At 43.6% G+C, this 18,518-nt stretch overlaps 1 long non-coding RNA gene across 1 annotated transcript; it reads right to left on the bottom strand.

Moving 5' to 3' along the window:
- Positions 1 to 6,536: 6,536 nt before the first annotated feature.
- Positions 6,537 to 17,272, bottom strand: LOC309540956. The gene is made up of 3 exons (XR_014223572.1): positions 16,935 to 17,272; positions 14,061 to 14,305; positions 6,537 to 6,915 (listed from the first exon to the last, which is right to left on the bottom strand). It is a non-coding gene; the product is annotated as an uncharacterized lncRNA (long non-coding RNA).
- Between the last annotated feature and the right edge of the window lie 1,246 nt (positions 17,273 to 18,518).

Genomic DNA, 18,518 nt, shown 5'->3' with positions numbered 1-18,518 from the left:
TGAGACCTCATCTGGAGGCAGACTGCAGGCTGAGAAGCTGAGAGACAGAGGCATGCTTGCTTTGGGACTGAATCCAAGCTATGACTATAGGAGAATCAAAATTTGCTGAGGTGTTAGCGCTGTGAGCCACTCCATCTTAGGCTTGGGCTCTATATGTGTGCACATAAACCATATATCCTAAAGACACCACAGTCTCTGCTGTCCCTCGTTCCAAGGAAACTAAACTATTGGTAAGTGCCTGGAACCCCTGGAATCTCTCACGGCTCAGAGATTGGGGTAGTGTGTACATGTATAGAGTAGACTCTAGAGCTTCTTCCCCAGCCTTGTGGCTTTGGGATATGAGTGCTTTAGCTTGTGCATGATTAAGAGAATCAACTTTCACCAATATAAGGTCATACAATTTGAGGACCATCCGGTTTCTAACAGAGGAGCAAGCTCATTTTTCTTGGCTAACACATGCATATGATTCTTCAGCACCTACCGTAACTCTCAGCCAGCTATGTGAACTGGCCTGACTGAAAAACACTGGCTTTGAACTGAAACTGTTCTTCCATTCTCATAAGGGAGGGTCAGCTTCTGCCAAGTCCAGCTTCCATCTGCAGCTCTCCTGCACACCATTCCTGAAGGTTCCCCAATCTCCACAAACAGATTTTCATAGGGGGAAGGGGAAGGATGTCAGGAAAGCCCGATTCTGTGAATGTGGACCATGTTCCTGTCACAGAAGGAAAGTTATGATCCAAGCCATTGTGTTCATAAGCTGTCCTAAATCAATGGTCCATTTAGCTCTGTATTTCAACAGTGAAATCAAGTCATATCATTGGTCCATTTAACTCTGTATTTCAACAGTGACTGGCAGCATCTCTCTGTTGCTAATTGATTACATGCTAGGAAAAGATTTTTTGTTAGATATTTTCCTTCCTTCTTCATATTTGTGAGTTTAGCAGAGTGCCATCCTGTTGCATTTTAAGGGAATGCTTGGATAGGCTAGTATTAGTCTTTTCGTATTAGTAATCCAGGACACTTTAAGGCAGACTGGATTTGTTTTGTACCACCCCCTTTTCTCCCCCTGAAAATAATAAACACACACAGTTTTGAGAAAAGGTAAAAAATAACATTTACTCACTCAGTCTACGTCTTCAAGAAAAACAGATACAGCAGCTTGATACAGGCAGGCTTAAAATGCTAATTGACTCTCTAACATACAGTCTATCTTCAAAATGGGATCTGAGCTGGAGCTTAGATTTACAGTTGCTCTCATGCTGCAGGCAGGATGGAAAAGGAGTGTGCCCAGGCAGGGAGGAGCATATATAGTTATGCCTTGTCCTGTCAGGGCACAAGAGGGAAGTGATCTCAAAGAGTCCTCCTTAGTAAGTACCAGAGGAACTTTGTGCCTATTATGTGCCTATCTAGCAAAACATGAATTGTTGGTTTGTCTGCAATAAACATCCCTCACTTTCCATGGTTTCGGGGAGAGTTCTTCTCAGCCCTGCCTGGATACACCAAGAATTTGACTTGGGATCTTTTGCAGTCAAAGCATGTGCCCCACCACTGAACAATGGTCCTTCCCCACACTGGGAGATATGAAAGCTGATAGGAACATTCTACCTGTAGTTCTATATCCCTTCACATATGAAAGCCATTCATTGATGCTGCAGTCAACAAGTGATGGAGATGCATTTCTGAACTGGCCCTCAGGAAGAAGGAGAGTGGGCCAGAGGAACCATGTTCTTTTGGGATGCAAGGGGAGAAAATGTGAAGGAAATATACATACTTTAGAGTAGCTTCCCCTAGTTTTCTGCTCTCCAGTAACACTGACTACAATTCCCATCACCCGTGGCCACTGGACATACTAAGCTGGAGGGCACAAGGGTGGAGGAAGCAGCTCTAGAGTCAACTCTATATAGAAGGCTGTGAGCTCATGATAGCTGCCAAGAAAATTTGTCTGTAAGTGGTATCCATAACTTGTTACAATATAGTCCAAGGAATCAATGACACCTTATCTATTCTTTGGGCTTCATGTCAACCGAGAAATGCTAGCAGCTTTCTGTAAGATAATCTGTATCTCTTCCGGCCTTTACTACGTGAGCATCCTTGAGATTTGATATTATCTTGCTTGTCTCAATAAAGTATCTGAGGCTGATATATTGTGTCATATGGATGCATGGTTATTGTGTGTGGGTTTTTTAAAGCAATAACAAGACCCACCCTTGCCCAAAATACATTCTCATGTAAAGGTCTAGGAAAAATACTAGAATTATTTCAAGCCATCTCTCTCTTGCTCTCTCTGCCATCTTCCTTCGAAGAAGCAACATCTAAAGATGCCCTCTTGGCTCCCAGCCAAGAGGAATGCTTTGCAAATTTCATACTGCCATTAAAATACAAAGTATACATGCCTACATAGTGATAGTGGGGATTCTGGCCACAAATGATTCCCCCCCATTTGAAACTGCATTTTTCTTTTTACACATCTGATGCATTTTGAAGGCAGCTCAGGATCATTAAAACAAAAAAGGGATTGCAAAGAGCTCCCAAAGGACTTATCTGAACTGAGTGAATGGGTGTTAAGATGGCAAATGTAATTCCATGTAAACAGTGCAAAGCAATGCATATAGTGGCAACAAATCTTAATTTCACATATAAGCTCATGGGGTCTGAACTGGTGGCGACTGACCAGGAGAAAGACATTGGAGCAGATAGCTCAGCGTAGATGTTCCTTCGAAGAAGCAACATCTAAAGATGCCCTCTTGGCTCCCAGCCAAGAGAGGACAAAGGGACTATCTTCTTATAAGATAGATTCTAAATGTATGTTACCTTTTTAAGCCTGCCTGCCTTCTGGGATCCTATTGTGAACAGAACATGAGTAAACTCTTTTTTATACTTTTATGAAAGACTGTGTCGTGTCTTGTATTTTAAGAGGGAACAAAGGGGAAATTACCAGAGTGATTGTTATAGAGGTTCTAGCAAACCTGACCACGCGTTACCGTTGGGAACTTAAAAAGGGGAATGTCTTACTCTGCTGATATTTTGGGAACTTGTTAGCACAAGTTGGATAAGGATATAATCTCACAATATATCCTCTCCTGCATCCCTGAACATTCCCACAAAAAATGATATTGTAGAGTTGGGAAAGGTTTCAAAAAGGGCAACCAAAATGATAAAGGGTATGGAAAAACTCCACTAAGAGGAAAGGTTACAGCATTTGGGGCATTGACATGATAGAAACTCATATACATTTGCACGGTGTGGAGAAGGTTTTTGCTCATAACACTAAAACTTGAGGACATCCAATGAAGCTGAATGTTGGGAGATCCCAGGACAGACAGAAGAAAGTACTTCTTCAGACAATGCATATTTAAACTTTGGGATTTACTCCCACAACAGGCAGTGATGGCCACCAACTTGGATGGCCTTGAAAGAGAATTAGACAAATTCATAGAAGATAAGACTTCCAGAGAGGCTGACTCCTTTGTGGCTACTAGCCATGATGGCTATCCTCTGCCTCTGCAGTCAGAGGCAGTATACATCAGAATGCCAGTTGGTGGAAACCGCAGGAGGGTAGTGTGCTCTTGTGCTTCAACCTTCCTGTAGGCATCTGGCTGGCTTCTGTGAGAACCAGATGCTCGGCTAGACTGCCTAGTCCAACAAGTTACAGATAGGTAGCCGCATTGGTCTGCCGTAGTTGAAACAAACAAACAAAAAAATCCTTCCAGTAGCATCTTAGAGACCAACTAAGTTAATTATTGGTATGAGCTTTCATGTGCATGCACACTTCTTCAGATATGAAGATACAAACTTAGTTGGTCTCTAAGGGACGCGGGTGGCGCTGTTGGTTAAACCACAGAGCCTAGGACTTGCCGATCAGAAGGTCGGTGTTTTGAATCCCCGCAACAGGGTGAGCTCCCGTTGCTTGGTCCTTGCTCCTGCCAACCTAGCAGTTCAAAAGCACATCAAAGTGCAAGTAGATAAATGGGTACCACTCTGGCGGGAAGGTAAACAGCGTTTCCGTGCGCTGCTCTGGTTTGCCAGAAGCGGTTTAGTCATGCTGGCCACATGACGCGGAAGCTGTATGCTGGCTCCCTCAGCCAATAAAGCAAGATGAGCGCCACAACCCCAGAGTCAGCCATGACTGTACCTAATGGTCAGGGGTCCCTTTACCTTTACCTTAAGGTGCTACTAGAAGGATTTATTTTATTTTATTTTATTTATTTTTTATTTTATTTTAATCCAACATGCAATGGTGTTCTTAAGGCAACAGGGCACAGCCAAAATCAGTCTATAATTCTCTTTCTTACAACTGGAGCAATCATCTGCCACAGTTGCATGCAATGCTTGAGCTTGGCTTGTAGTCCAAAGCATGCCCAATATAGCTCCACCCACTTATTGGAATTTATCTGAAGTTCCTCCATGTGATTTACCACTTCTTTTTTTCAAAGTATAAACATTTACCACATTGACCTAATACCAGTGACCTAGCCCATGCTAATTCCATTTAGAATTGCCATAATAAAATGTTGAAATCTAGTCAAAGTTAAAGCCCATCAGTGGCTTATCTCTGTTCTATTGAAGATGAAGAAGACTTAATTCTGGATTGCACACGAAGGTTTTTTAGTTTTGCATTACGCTCAGCTAGGTATTTATGCCATTTTAGAAAACAGATACAGAAGCTTTTTGAAACTGCCTATCTTACACTGGGGGGAAAATGCTAGCCAGCCAACTATTAATGATAACACTTCCTTTGTGCAATACATCTTGTAAAGTTATCTCCACGAAAGAAAGAGTGCTGTGTAGTGGTTCTCTGTTCTGTAATGAATGACTGGCTCATTTTTAAACAAAACTACAGTGAAGAAATGATGGGGGAAACCAGAGGATGAATTGCACAATATGGCACAGAACATTGAAAAAACTGTATTCCTCCACCAGACGTTTAAAGGAGAGTCAGCCATCCTTTTGAAATGCACACTTACATTTGGAAAGAAACCACACATTTTTTATCATGCCAAGCAAATTTAATTGTCTGTTATCACATCCTAAAGCTGAAAACCCAAGTAACACATAACAATGCAGTCAAGAGCTTTTGACTAGCAGCTATTTGAAATCTGGAGTATATCTGTTTTTGTAATAAGCCTGAGCACTAAATACTACTTGGCATTTCTGCCACACTTTAGAATGTTCAAAACACTTCACATCTTTTATCTCACTAATTACAACAACAGTGTAAGGTTGCAGATTTAGGGTTGCTTCAAGCCACCAATTGAGTTGATGGCAATTATGAGACCGGAACTGGAGTATACTGACTCTAGGCTCAGTACCTTATTATCATTACCACCTCTCTCTTCCATAAGAATGAAGATCTGATGCTGATAAGAACCACTTATAACAAATCTGCTTATGACTAGCAATTGCGTGAACCAAACTAATGATTATTTGGCACTGCAGCAGATACTTCTTTAACTGCTGGTATTTGGCTGTTCACTCTGAATCTACAGTTGGGTAACAACCTGCCTAATATTATTAATACCAGAGAAACCGCTATTAGGTTTCGGAGAGGGGGGGGCAAAAAGAGTGGAAGAGAAGATGGAGACAGAAGGAAGGGGAGAGGATGGAATACAAATAGCACACACACACACACACACACACACACACACACACACACAGTTGCAGACTGGAATTAAAGGTAGTCCCTGGGTTTGCAAATAAGCATTTCCTACCAGCACCAAGCTTGCAAGTAAATGATTTAAAACATTTGTTCAGTAACAGCGAACTGATAAATGAAGATGCATATTCAATTAAATTTTACTCAGAGTAAACCTGCTGAAATTAGTGGAGCTAAATTAGTCATGTTCATCAATTGCAATGAGTCTACTCTGGGTAAAACTTAGTTGAATGCCGCCCAAAGAAAACTACGTTTAGGGGTGAAATCCTCAAAGTTATATTTTCAACAGTGCCAAAAGACATGTGCTTTTGTATGTTCTAACATCTTCATTTTCTGAGATCTGTTGAAACTTTGAGTCTTGCCTGCACAGAATATTGTAATAATTGTGTGTTTATCTCTTTCTTCTTTCTCGGCCCAAGCTGTTTCAGTTGGGCTTTCTCCTAAAAAATTATGCTTTTTTATTGCATCCTTACTCATTAAATATCTTTCCATTTTAAGCTATATCCACTATTTAAAAATCCATTTTCTAAACCTGCAGCCCATTGTGGTTTATTTTTCCTCAAAAAGCAAAGCATTCTTTTCATTTGAATTAATTGCATGCCATGAGCTGTATTCGTAGATTTGCAAATAAGCAAACGTTAGTGCACAGGCACAAGTCCCACTAAAGCATTATGTCTCTTCATTGCTGCATTAGGGTTTGCTTCTGTAATCAATGGAGCTTGCACATGGCCAAACCAGACACAGAGCAATGAGCCATTTTCTTTCTCCGGACAAATAGTCTACATTTTGCAGAGTCCTAAGTACCTAGAAATAGGTCTGCAATGATGAGTGCCCCCTTAGTAACTCTGATATCACTTTCATGATGCTGTAATAATATGGCTGCAAGAAGTTTACTGGTCAACATCCATTTGATTAAAGTGGGAGCTGATAGCCTTTAAGGATGAATAAGGCTTCGCGAAAGTGCAGTTCCATGGCTATGTAGCATGCAGTTATTCTGCAAAAGAAACTTGAAGGTTGCACAAAATAAAGAGCACAAGGGTGTTAGGCCATCCAAGGAAGACCACACAAGATTACTTTATTGAGACTGTAATGGGTTACCTTTGTGCCATTCCCATTCTCATTACAATCAGTGCCACTAGAATGGATTCACGTTGTGCCATTTTCTGCTCTAGTTGCACTAAGAATGAAGCATTTAAATCCACATACAATCTTTGATTGGTTGATCACTCCTCCTGTACTCCCTTTCATGAAGCCCTGGCAACCTGAAATAGTGAAATTGTCAGAGGGTCAAAATGCACTTTTGGAAAGGAAAGTTTTGTCCTTTGATTTCTGTTCTTTCCCTTCTCCTACTTTTTTCCCTTTTACCTTTCCCATTCACAGTACCTCTAACGACTCTGAGAAATAAGTGAACAAAAAACAACAACCCCCCAATTGTATTAACTTTAGTACTTCTTACAGTTTCCAAAAAAAATCTGTTTACACATTGCATGGTATGTACTGTATAATCATTTTTTTTCAGGCCACTAGATGGCCCCAGATCCAGAAAGCAAGTTAGCAGCTTGTTCCTCCTGCGCATCCAGCCACAGTACTCTGCTTTGTTTCTTGTAGAGATGAACCCAAAGAAGAAACTTTTCATGAAGCTTTTGGATAGCTTAAAAAAATATCTCCCCACCATGTGCACACACATTTCAACAGGTTTTTAGGAATTGGTTTGAGATAGGTTGAAAGTGTTCATCCATTAAGAGTGAGGGAAAGCTTCCTCAAGCTCATTGACATCAGTGTGTCTCCTGCTCTGATTGGCTAAGTATTCAATGACACCACCTTGTTCTCTTTGTGGTTCCCAAATATCTGGGATCTCCCATGTGATTACATCAAGAAGAAGTTGCAGTAACTTGGGAAATAAAAAATGGGTGCTAAAACTGGTAGTAGCAGGCTCCAAAAAGATTATATTTAAGGAGGAATGTTTCAAAAAATAAAAAAAAACATTTTAACCTGAAAAAACCTGGAAATGGGTGAATATCTGGTGCAGCCCTAAATGTATCTTTGCTGGTATTTTATTAGCTTCATCCAGGTAAAGCTCAACCAGACTGCAACAGGGCTGTTCGCTCAAAGGTGCCAGAACATGTCAGTCACTGCACAGTTCTCGAAGGCCTTTGTGTCAATCATTATCATTGAGTGAGACCCCACATCATTCATGGGCCCAGATGTTTCTTCCTGAATGCTACTAATTGCATCTTAGCAACCATAGCCTGGCAGGTTTGTGCTATTCTTAATGTGTTATTTCTTTTGCTTTCTTCTCACTTTGTGCACGAGACCTCTATACACTGAATCAGACTCAGTTTCATCTATATTGAGGTGGACATTATAGAGCCCTCCAGATGTTGTTTACTACAGTCCCTATAACCTATTTTTTGCACCATAACACTCACTTTTTTCCTCCTAGAAAGTAGGGGGAAATGTCTGTGCATGTTATGGAGGAAATGCCTACGGGTGGCATGCCTATGGATTTTCCTCCTCTAAAAACTACATGCGTGTTATGGTCAGGTGCGTGTTATAGAGCGAAAAATACGGTAATTTCTGTTAGCTGGGGCTGAAGGGAGTTGGAGTCCAACAATGTCTGAAGAGCACTACACTGAGTATCAATGTTTCCCCAGATTTCAGATAAGTCTTTCTCAGCCTTACATAGATATGCCAGAGATTGAACCCCGAAGTTTTTTGGGTGCAGAACATATGCCCAGTTACTAAGCCATGACCCTTCCCCACAGACTTAGAGAATCTTTGCTCCTTCATGAACAAGATATTATGCACTGTCCCAGTGATCTTTGTTGCATTGAACAAAGCTGATGTGGGAAATATATTAATCCAGCATGATCTATCATCCCTTCCAGTGCAAGTTTGCTTGTTTTGTTTGCTTGCTTGCTTTTTCTTCACAGTCTGAGCCACTTTTGTAAATACATGACTGGGTTAATAATGTGTTCAGGGATTCAGATTTTTATTCAGACAGTCTGCTGAATACCAAGGTGAAAATCAATATCTGAATCCCTCTTTCCCTTTCCTATAGTTCAGTCAAAAGCCAACCAATTTAAATTTTAAAAAAGAGAAGGGTCATTGAGGGTGTCGCTTCCCTTCTTGAACTTCCACAAATATGTAAAATTGTACTCTGATTTTTATATAATATCAGCACAGCTGTTTGATTCAATCTAATTTGGTGCAAAGTAATGGAATTGATTGCAGTAGGCTTGGTTGATAAAAGCAAATGAAAGCACTTTCCCCCACAATGCATTATTACCTTACCAAGCTAAGAACTGAAAGATGTGACAGAAAGATGGCCACAAGCTTAGATGACTTTATAAAAGGATCACTGTATTTACTTGAATCTAATGCTCACCTTTTTTTTGCCAAATTACAATAAGAAAATTAAGGTGAGCATTAGATTTGACGGCACATTTACATTCACACATACTTTTTTGGTTTTGTTTCAAGGTTCTGAAAACTGAGGTGTGCATTAGATTCAATAGCACATTAGACTTGAGTAAATACGGTAAATGAATTCATTATTTTTAGCCGTAAACAGCTAATGGACCCTTCATGTTCAGAGGCAGCCTATTTCTGATTGCCAACAGTTAGGGGGAAGCAAAAATGAATGACCATCATCTTCATGCCCTGGGTGGACGTGTTTGGAAGTACAATGCTGGAGGGGATGAACTTCAATATAATCAAACACGACATCTGTGCACTTCATAGACAGGTTCAATTTTGGTTCCCATTGGGTCCTACTGAGTTCACCAGGATGACCGTGGCCAGCAAGGCAAATGGGAAGGGAACAAATCTTGTTCCCTCTAAGAAACTGAGATAATCAGAGAGAGGCTTTGACCCACACATGTGTGAAACCTCCACTCTAATGGTGTCCCTTTACTTTGTCTGCATAAAAGAACAGTTACCGTATTTTTCTGTGTGTAAGACTAGGTTTTCCCCCCTAAAAAATAATGTCAAAAATTAGGGGGCGTCATACATGGGGCTATCTCCCTCCATTTTCTTAAATCTGAGTCCCCCAAAATAGGGGGGGTCTTATACATGGGAGCGTCTTATAGAAGGAAAAATACAGTATTATTCCATCTTATGGGGAAAGCCAATGTAAGGTACAGTGGTGCCTCGCAAGACGAAATTAATTCGTTCCGCAAGTTTTTTCTTCTTGCGAGTTTTTCGTCTTGCAAAGCACGGTTTCCCATAGGAATGCATTGAAAATCAATTAATGCGTTCCTAGGGAAACCGCCTTCAGACCAGGTCCGGGGACAGTCTGTCCCCTGACCTCTTCTGAAGGCTGGGGGGGGGGACAAGGGCTTTTCTTCCCACTGCCAGCCTTCAGAAGGCTGTTCTGAAGGCTGGCGGTGGGAAGAAAAGCCCTTCTTCCCACCTCCCGCCCCGCAAGCTCCGGGGACAGGAGGGCTTTGCTGCCGACCGCCAGCATTTTAAAAGCCCCTGCTGTCCCGGGGTGATTTTAAAATGCTGGCGGGCGGGAGCGAAGCCTCCGCTGTCCCGGGGAGATTTTAAAATGCTGGGGGTCGGCAGCGAAGCGTTCGCTGCCGACCCCCAGCATTTTAAAATCTCCCTCTGCTGTCCCGGGGAGATTTTTAAATGCTGGGGGTCGGGAGCGAAGCGTTCGCTGCTGACCCCCAGCATTTTAAAATCTCCCTCTGCTGTCCCGGGGAGATTTTTAAATGCTGGGGGTCGGCAGCGAACGCTTCGCTCCCGCCCGCCAGCATTTTAAGATCGCCCGGGGCAGCGGAGAAGTCTCCACTGTCCCGGGAAGGCAGGCAGGGGGGGAGCAAAGACTTTTGCCCCCCGCCGGCCTTCAGAAGAGGTCCAGGACCTCTTCTGAAGGCCGGCTGTGGGAGAAAGTCTTTGCTCCCGACCGCCAGCAATTTAAAACAGGTCCCCGGAGATTTCCCTATGGGCTTTCGTCTTGCGAAGCAAGCCCATAGGGAAATTCGTCTTGCGAAGCGCCTCCAAAACAGAAAACCCTTTCGTCTTGCGTGTTTTCCGTCTTGCGAGGCATTCGTCTTGCGGGGTACCACTGTACTTGGGGTTGCTACTGGTACAAACCATGACCCCTGCCACTGGGTGGCCCAGCTTAAGAGCTAGTCCCACTCAAATCAGTGGGCTATATGTCCACACATAGACCTTACATTCAACAGCATCAAGCTATAAGGTCTTACTCCACTGCTAACCATCTTACTTCAAAGTAAATCTAGTTTATTTTAATGAGGGTTTTTCTTCAGAATGAAAATGTGTCACCACTGATCTTATTCTTGTATTCATGAAGGAGTGTCTCCACCCCCATCAGTCAGCCCAGACACTGAGGACCAGCTCTGAGGGCCTTCTGGTGGTTCCCTCACTGCGAGATGTGAGGTTACAGGGAACCAGGCAGAAGGCCTTCTCGGTGGTGGCACACACCCCTGTGGAACTCTCTTCAATCAGATATCAAGGAAATAAACAACTATCTGACTTTTAGAAAACATCTGAAGGCAGCCCTGTTTAGGGAAGTTTTTAATGTTTGATGTTGTATTCTGTTTTTAATCTGTTGGGAGCCGCCCAGAGTGGCTGGGGAAACCCAGCCAGATGGGTGGGGTATAAATAATAAATAATAATTATTATTATCATTGATTTATTAATTGCCTTCTAAACAACAGTCTGAAGGCAATTAAAGACAGTTAAAAACTGTTTAAAACTGTGTGGTTCAGACAAAGGCAGTGAAAGTTCCTCCCAAACTGTTGGAAAGGATGTGGGGGAAAGGGAACTTATACACATCTTTGATGGCAATGTCTACAGGTAGATATTATCTGGAATAGAGTGCTGTCTAGAATTATAGGACAAATGATTGCGAATGTCCTAGTTCTTGCCACAAAACACACAAGAAGAGGCTCTTACTTGTAAGTAAGAAAGAGATATTTATTCAACCATATAACTGTACAAGCTCAGCAGCAGACACAAGGAATGTTGGGATTGCAAACTTGTATTTCCTTGGGGTGGGTAAGTCTGCTCCCATCTGCAAAAGCAGTGTCTGGTTTTAGGTGCCAAGACTGCACCCTTCTGTTCTTACTCCTGTTCAGTCACTGCAGCCTCCAGTTCTGCCTCCCCACTCCCATGGCTGTTCCAAGGCCTCCCCAACCTCAGCTAAGATTCTGCACTCCACAGGAAACTCAAGGGGGAGAACCAACATCCCTGCTCCCCCTTCCAAATCAGGGCAGAAATGGGAGAGCCCCCTTCCTCTAACCTAGGTTCCCATCATTCAGGACCACCCCCCAATTTCTTCCTCGTGCGTCAGCAACTTCAAACCCAATCCAGATACTGATAGCACTGCAGGGCTCATGACAGTGAAAACTCCAAAACTAATATCGCTTTCTGCATTTGAAGAAGTCAGCACACATTTGAAACCAAAAGTTGTAGGAATGAAAAATCACGGGAGACGAGAGAGGCAGGTGTAACATGAGGCGTCTGTCTGGGCGGACCCCTGAGAGCCTCTTTTATTGAATATTACAAACATTGCCACAGGTGTGCTTGTCGCTGATTGGTTGATACATAAGCATAAGGTGGGAATTACATGTGAGAGGTGGGGATTACATGTGATCATTTATCATTGATGGAGTAAAGGCTGGGAATCGGAGCTAGAACTAGACAGGCATGAAGCCTCCTAATTGAATTGTAACTAGAGATTAATATGGCACAAACAATATAACAATCAGGTTCTGTAGTTGTGGTCAGCTAGGCATGGAGAGCAGGTACAGTTTGTTTTCCATGAGCTTAAGATGTCTGTTATTAATGATTGATCATAGCATGTAACAATATAACAATCAGGTTCTGTAGTTGTGGTCAGCTAGGCGTGAAGAGCAGGTTCATACAGTGTGTGCAAAAGCAGGGAAAAACCTACGAGCAAGACTTCTCAGAAAGTAAGAGAAAAGAGGAGCAAGGCTTCCCCAAAATGGAGCAGTTTTGTGCAGAAAGAGACTAACAGTTATGTGCAGAAAGAAGACTTCCCTTTAAAAAGTGTTTGTACATTTTATATTGGTTGTGACCAGACTTGCTATTACACAAAACTGGAAAGGTTATGCACAGCTGTATTTACCATATTTACTCAGTTATAACACACACCCTTTTTGGCCAAATTACATCATGAAAATTAGGGTGTGCATTAGATTTGATGGCAGCAGAAAATACTTTTTTGGTTTCAAGGTTTTGAAAATTGAGGTGCTCAGTAGATTTGAAAGCACATTAGATTTGCGTAAATTTTTGGAAGTTAGCAGATCGTAGTGTGATGACAGGGAAAGTGAAACCAGAATACTATTTCACTGTGTGGAATGACTTCATTATACAGAAATATAACACAAAGATAGCTCCCTCTGCGAAAATGTGTGTTTCAGTTTAGAAAAATAATAATCAGAATGATGACAGATAGAAATTATGAAAATTTGGGGCTAGCATGTAGGTAGGTACTTGTGAGATTAGCACTACCATTTCTAGTTATTGATGTCCACAATAAATGACCAGAAAGGGGTCTCCAATTATATTTCTACAGAAAAGAGTAAATACGAAGTTACTTGCTATTGAACTATTTGCTCTTTATAGTAAACCAACTGTTTTACAGTTTTATATTGTAAAATTTCTTAATTTTATTATGTTGTTTAGTTAGAAGGGCTGTTAACTAGTGATTCACCCACTTCTTCAGTAGTACTAATAGCACAGGATTGGATTCAGCAGCAAACAGACACAGAGGCCTTCACTGCATAATTATCTACTTTTTGTGTTTTTAAGTAAGTATAAGGCTCTTCTCAGCTTTCAAACCCATTTCCACCAATACCTTGGATTGCTGTGAAGTCCCTTCCACAGCCTTTATGGTACCAGACGTATTACCGAACATTTATCATGAGGTCTAGAACCGTGATGCTGTTCATCATGGTATCTAGGAAAGTTGATTGTTGTTGTTTTTCAACCGTTTGAAAAAGAAGCGAGAAGAAAGGGAAACTGTGAAAAGCGCCTTTGGCTATTTTGATTATTCCAAGGCCTGAAAGGAGCTAGGTGACAACACAGGAAACCCCCCTCTCCCTGATCAGAACAAGATTCATTCCAACGCAGTCGTAGACTTTGGTTGTTGTTTTTCTTCAAGGCTACAGCAATCTGCAGACCATAAATCACCTGCCCAGCTGCAGCCCTCCCTTTGCCCCGTGTTTCCAGGGCTCTTTGCAGCACCGACCCCGTGTGCAAAGCTGCGCTTCTTCGCCTTCTGTTTAATGGCTCACATCCCTGGCTTTTCAGCTGGAGTGGAGCTGATTATTTTTTACAAGCAGGCGTCGAGTGATCTGTTGCTTCTTGGGGCATAATTGTGTGCGTGCGCGCACGCGCTCTCACCTACCTGGATCTTTTTACGCACCCAACCTCTGAATCTGCAACTGATGCTACACGTGTGCCCTTTTCTGCCCCACCCCCCGGAGGGATCTACCTCCTGCGTTTAGCCTTTGTAGCAGAAGAAGGTCGCAGGGTTCACTCCGAAAGGTCCTTGATCCGTGACAAGCGTGCCTTTTAACGTGGGAAGAGGCGACATTGTTCAGGGGGCAGGGCTCCAAAGTGTCGGAGCGTTTTCTCCCCCTCCTCCTCCTCCTCCAAAAACAAAAAAGAGAAACTTTTTGCACACAACAATTAATATATTCGCGTTTCCTCCCACTTTCCCAATGGGCTACCAGCTGCAAAACTCCTGAATAGCAAGCTTAATTGTGTTTTGTCATGCAGAATACCTCCCTTTTCTATAGGGTGGGGAAACGCTGCGAAGGGGAAGGGGGAGAAAAGAGAAACAGCTTTTGGAAGATTTGGAGTGTATTTCTTTCTCGGCTAGCACGAGCTCATTTGCATGGGTCACCTCTTCGCCTGGCAGACCCAGGTAGCGCCCCACCCCCACCCCTAGATGTCACACGATGTCACACGCTTTCTGCTTCCTTACAATACTTATTTTTTTTAAAAAAAAAAATACCATCAACGACTCCATTCCGCTTCCATTATATTAAGTCCCATTTTATTAAGGATCCCTCGTTGTTGTTGTTGTTTTAAAAAAACCCACACACAAAACCCAACAACTTGCTTTTGAGTGTTGGCTTAGGACCTGGGAGACTCAATCACGAAGCTCACTGGGTGACCTTGGGCCAGCCACAAATCTCTCAGCCCTAACCTACCCTGTATATGCCACCTTGAGCTCTCTGGAGAAAAGGTGGCATATAAATGCAATGAATGAATGAATGAATGAATGAATCAGTCGGTCCATCATAGAATCATAGAATCATAGAGTTGGAAGAGACCACAAGGGCCATCGAGTCCAGCCCCCTGCCAAGCAGGAAACACCATCAGAGCACTCCTGACATATGGTTGTCAAGCCTCTGCTTAAAGACCTCCAAAGAAGGAGACTCCACAATACTCCTTGGCAGCAAATTCCACTGTCGAACAGCTCTTACTGTCAGGAAGTTCTTCCTAATGTTTAGGTGGAATCTTCTTTCTTGTAGTTTGGATCCATTGCTCCGTTTCCGCTTCTCTGGAGCAGCAGAAAACAACCTTTCTCCCTCCTCTATGTGACATCCTTTTATATATTTGAACATGGCTATCATATCACCCCTTAACCTCCTCTTCTCCAGGCTAAACATGCCCAGCTCCCTTAGCCGTTCCTCATAAGGCATCGTTTCCAGGCCTTTGACCATTTTGGTTGCCCTCCTCTGGACACGTTCCAGTTTGTCAGTGTCCTTCTTGAATTGTGGTGCCCAGAATTGTGAGCCTCATGATCCCAGCGTCGTGGGTTCGAGTCCCACCTTGGGTGAAAGATTCCTGCATTGCAGGGGGTTGGACTAGATGACCCTTGGTGTCCCTTCCAACTCTTTTACAGTTCTATGCCTTTTATGCCTTGGATCCCTCGTGGCCAGGAGGGTTTTCAAAAAGGATGATGATCACAGAATCACAGAACGGCAGATTCTATGGAAGGGACCCCATGAGTCATCTAGTCCAACCCTCTGCAATGCATGAATGATGATGATGCAAGGAAGCCTCTACTTCAGAGCTTTAATAAAATCGAAACCCTCTATTAGGGCAACGGCTGGCTCCAAGCGAGATGCTCCTTGCCTCGCAGCCCAGTCATAGTAGACACGTTTACTCGGGAGTAAGTCCTCCGGTTTTGCTTGATAATCGCTGTTAATTATCATGTTTATCTAATTATTAATTAGCGAGCTCCTCCTCTCCATTCTGGAGCCTCTGTCTCCTCGCCGGCTCCCCTCGGCCGCCATCACAAACCCTCCCTCTCGCCCTCGGGCCCGTTGGGCCCTCAGGACTGACCAGGCGTCGGTGGCGAGGTGGCCAGGAAAAGGGCGGGAAAAGAGCTCGGGCAGAAAACTCCAAAAGGCCGCGCCTGCCTAGCCCTCATTTACTTGAGCAACCCCGTCCCTCTCGCCCCGGTGCTTTCTTGTGGGCTCCCCTTTTCCCTCACACACCCTCATGCAGATTTTCTGTCACACAACTCTCTCTCGCGCGACCATCCACACGCATTTCTCCCCCTGTTTTCCTCTGCCACAGATACCTATTTACTCGCACCATTCTGACTGACTCTCGCTTACGTCCCCTTGCCACATTCTCACATTAACCTCCTTCCTTCCTTCCTTCCTTCCTTCCTCCCTCCCTCCCTCCCTCCCTCCCTCCTTCCTTCTTCCTTCCTTCCTTCCTTCCTTCCTTCCTTCCTCCCTCCCTCCCTCCCTCCCTCCCTCCTTCCTTCTTTCTGTCTTCCTTCCTTCCTTCCTTCCTTCCTTCCTTCCTTCCTTCCTTCTGTCTTCCTTCCTTCCTTCCTTCCTTCCTTCCTTCCTTCCTTCTCTTTCTTTCTTTCTTTCTTTCTTTCTTTCTTCACAAGCGTCTCACTCCCAAGCACAGGCTTCCTGTCACACAGCTGTCCCTCACTCTCCCAGTTCCCACGCATCCACTCACACGGGTACGAAGGCACGACTGTGTTTCCCTCACATTCACACGTGCTCTCTCAGCTAGACTCAGCCTGGCATCCATTCATTCGTCCCTAAGCCCCTTCTTCTTCTTCTTCTTCTTCTTCTTCTTCTTCTTCTTCTTCTTCTTCTTCTTCTCTCGCACACAGTCATTTCTGACGCACAAACAATTCTCTCTCTTTTCCTTGAAAGCCCACCTTCTTCCACTTCTTTTGCCCTCCCTCAAGCACTCGGGAAAACCTTCCGTTTCCTCAGCAGCCTCTTCGCCTCACCTAAGCAGCCCCCTGGATTGGAGCCCCTCTTTTCTCTCATGGAAGAAGTGTCCCCATTCCGGGCTCATGAGGTGGTTAATGTGGCTCCCCCCCCACACACACACCAACACAACCCTCCCAAAGGCCACTTCGCTTCACAGGGTGGGACTCCAAATTCGGCCCAGGCATGTGGGAATGGGGAAAGCCGTGTACAGAAGTGGGTCCCAAGTAGTCTGTACAGAGTGGAATGTGGTTTGTGAACATGGCCTAGTGTAGAAAGGAAAGACAACAGGGCTTTTGTGTGTGAGAATACCCCGACTAGTTTAACTTTGTCAAGATTTTTCAAGTGTTTTGACTTAAAACGCTGACCCATATATGCATATGGGGTTATAATGCTGCCAATGTTTCTGAAGGGTTGAGTCTAGTTTTGTCTTTCTCTAAGAGGTACGGAGAGTCAGAAACAAAAGAGAATTTTGGGGGATCCAAGCACCAACAGTAGCCCCAAAACTTCATTAAGACCCCTTTAAAACATGTGCTCCACTCAGCCAAATGATTCTCCTCAAATGAGGAATTAAGGATTCCTTCATAACTGATCCCAGACGGCTTTGCTCCATTTTCTCCAGAGCTTAAGAGTCTGCATCCCACTTTTCTGCAACTCTGAATCCCTACATTTTGTTTGACTTTGGCAAGCAAAACAAAACAGCACACGCACCCCCCAGGTCAAGTCGTCCATCCAGTATCTTTCTTTTCCCTTAAGCGGATTTTCGCCCTGGAGTGCCCTGGCTAAAGTAGCTTCACTTGAAGTGTCATCCCCTTAAATTTCCTTTCAGCCTCCAGTCTCAAGGGAGTCGGGAGTCACTTATTGGAAACGGTGATGCTCAATACAAAGTCATCAAAGCCCTCTGGTTCTTGTCTTGAAGTGACAGGCCTCCTTTATTGGGCTGCTTGAAATACGCCTCCTGTTTTTCAGGGTCCCTCTATCCATCTTTGTCTGTTCTTCAGAGAAGAAGGCGGACAATAAAAAGCAAAGCCTGGCAAGCTCCCCACTCTCAGCCTTGGGCAGTGCCAACTGCGGCCTCACAGCAGATTGAAATTGTCACCCCTTAATTAATCTGGAACTAGTTATGTTCCACATGGGGAAGTGTGTGGTGGGGGATGGGGTGCCTGTGTAGATATTTATTTGCTGCTCCTCTTTGGATATATTCTTGCAGTCAGGTTAAGTAGCACAGAGATAACCTTAAGGGATGCCTTAATGCCTCCTGGAACCTTTTTCATATTATGTATATCCAGTCTTTTGACAGCTGGATGCCCAAGGAGGTTGCTTTTAGTATGAGGACAAACTCATAAAATTGCCACGGCAAATGGTTAAGCACTTTTTATGGCTGCATTCCTAAACACATGGCATAGGGAGACATTTCCAAGTAACTGTGCTTAGGACATCCCTGCACCCTCAGTTATTTCAGTGGTGATTGTAGGATTTAAGGATGCGATCCTGTGTGTATCTTTACTTCAAGGTAACACAACTTTAATTCAAAGAGGCTTGTTTCTGAGAAATGTACATAAAACCCTGGCAGTAAATATTACCCATTGAAATCATGTTTGGCT

Source organism: Podarcis vaucheri, assembly GCF_965113315.1.
Source record: "Podarcis vaucheri genome assembly, chromosome: 9".
Taxonomy (NCBI): domain Eukaryota; kingdom Metazoa; phylum Chordata; class Lepidosauria; order Squamata; family Lacertidae; genus Podarcis; species Podarcis vaucheri.
Note: the sequence above shows the minus strand (reverse complement) of the source record. Positions and strands in the feature narration are given on the sequence as shown.